Raw genomic sequence first — 2,306 nt, 5'->3', positions numbered from 1 at the left:
TTTGCAAAAACCAACAAGATAGACAAATACTTAGCCAAACTAACTACAAGGCAGAAAGACAGTATCCAAATTAACAAAATAAGAAATGAAAAGAAAAACATAACAGACACTGAAATTCAAAAAAAAACACATCTTACTTCAAAATATATACTTCATAAAATTGGAAACTCTAAATAAAATATATGATTTTCTAAATACATATGACTTACCAAAGCTAAATCCAGATCATGTAAATAAGCTTATTACCCCTAATGAAATAGAAGCAGTCATTAAAAGTCTCTCAACCAAAAAGCCAAGAACCAACTAGTTTTATGGCAGAATTCTACAAGGCCTTCAAATAAAAACTAATACCAATTTCCTCAAATTATACCACAAAAAGTTAAACAGAAGTAACACTTCCAAATCCATTTTGTGAGGCTACAGTAACCCTGATATGTAAACCATCCAAAAACTCAATCAAGAAAGAATTGAAGACTAATTTTCCTTATGAACATTGATGCAAAAACACTAAAGTACTAACAAGCTTTGGTGGGTGCACTTCTGGCAGTGGTGACTTGGACGACTAAAGGAAGATAGATGGGCCAAAGTCAGAGTGGTGGCCATGGTCCTGGGGGTGGCAAAAAGGATGACAAGAAAAAGAAATATGAACCTCCTCTCCCAACTAGAGTTGGGTAAAAAGATGAAGAAAGCGAAGGGACCAGATGCTGCCATCAAACTGTCAGTGGTAACACCTCATACACCCAGTGCCACCTGAAATTACAGAAGTTAGAGAGAATAAAAAACTATCTTCTCATGGAGGAAGAATTCATTAGAAATCAAGAACAGACAAAGCCATTAGAAGAAAAGCTAGAGGAGGAAAGATCAAAAATGTATGATCTTAGGGGGACCCCCATGTCTTTAGGAACCATGGAAGAGATCATTGATGATAATTACACTATTGTGTCCACATCTGTGAACTCAGAGCACTATGTCAGCATCATTTGTAGACAGGTATCTGCTAGACCTAGGCTGTTAAATCCTGCTCAACCACAAGGTACATGCTGTGATAGGGGTGCTAATGGATGGCACGGATCCCCTGGTCACAGTGATGAAGGTGGAAAAGGCCCCCCAGGAACCTACACAGGAAACTGGACAACCAGATCCAGGAAATTAAGCAGTCTATGGAGCTTCCTCTTAGCCATCCTGAGTATTATGAAGAGATGGGGATAAAGCCCCCTATCTGCCAAGAACAGGTAAAACTCAATTGGCCAAAGCAGTAGCAAACCAAACTTCAGCCACTTTCTTGCAAGTGGTTGGCTCAGAGCTTGTTCAGAAGTACCTGGACGACAGGCCCAAACTTGTTTGGAGCTCTTCTGGGTCTCTGAGGAGCACACACCGTCCATTGTGTTTATTGATAAAATTGATGCCATTGGGACTAAAGGATATGATTCAAACTCTGGAGGTGAGAGGGAATTACAGCGAACAATGTTGGATGGATTTGATGTGAGGGGAGATGTAAATGTTATGGCCACAAACTGAATAGAAGCTTTGGATCCAGCAGTTATCAGACCAGGCAGAAAGATGGAGTTCCTCCTACCTGATGAAAAGACGAAGAAGCGTATCTTCCAAATTCACACAAGCAGGACAACAATGGCTGATCATACAACCTTGGATGACTTGATCATGGCAAAGGATGACCTCTCTGGGGTTGACATCAAGGCAATCTGTACAGAAGCTGGCTTGATAGCCTTGTGGGAATGCAGAATGAAATTAAAAAATGAAGACTTCAAAGAATCTAAAGAGGATGTTCTTTACAAAAACAAACAAACAAACAAACAAGAAGGTACCCCTTGAGGGGCTATATCTCTACTGACGCATAGTTGCCTTCAGGGAACTTAATGAGTTTCCCCCACCTGGGAAGATGGGAAACTGTCCCAAGGAATCCACTTTCCAGTTGATTTTTGCTAGTAAAAAGCCTGTATTGTGGAGGATGCTGTGTAGGCTGTCTCCATCTGTTGTTGGTCATTGTGCCATGATACTCTCTGCTTCTGATAAAGGATTGTCCTGATTTGCTTTCTATTACTGTAATGAAAAAAATTTATTCACAAACTCAACCCATGAACACATCAAAGACATCATCCACCATGAACAAGTAGGCTTTGTAACAGAGCAGAGTTTACAGGGATGTTTCAATGTACAAAAATCCATCAACTAAATCTACCTTATAAACCATGTGAAAGAAAAAAAAAACACATGATCATCTCATGCTGAAAAAGGCTTTGACAGAATTCAACCTCTCCTTGTGAAAAAAGTATTGGAGAGTTCAT

The 2,306-nt window shown here is 39.6% G+C and overlaps 1 pseudogene; it reads left to right on the top strand.

Moving 5' to 3' along the window:
* The first annotated feature begins 576 nt into the window (after positions 1-576).
* Positions 577-1,833, top strand: Psmc4-ps3 (proteasome 26S subunit, ATPase 4, pseudogene 3; annotated as a pseudogene).
* The last annotated feature ends 473 nt before the right edge of the window (positions 1,834-2,306 follow it).

This window comes from Rattus norvegicus, chromosome 4, assembly GCF_021556685.1.
Source record: "Rattus norvegicus strain SHRSP/BbbUtx chromosome 4, alternate assembly SHRSP_T2T, whole genome shotgun sequence".
Classification (NCBI taxonomy): Eukaryota; Metazoa; Chordata; class Mammalia; order Rodentia; family Muridae; genus Rattus; species Rattus norvegicus.
The sequence above is the reverse complement of the archived record's forward strand: the minus strand, read 5'-3'. Positions and strand labels throughout refer to the sequence as shown.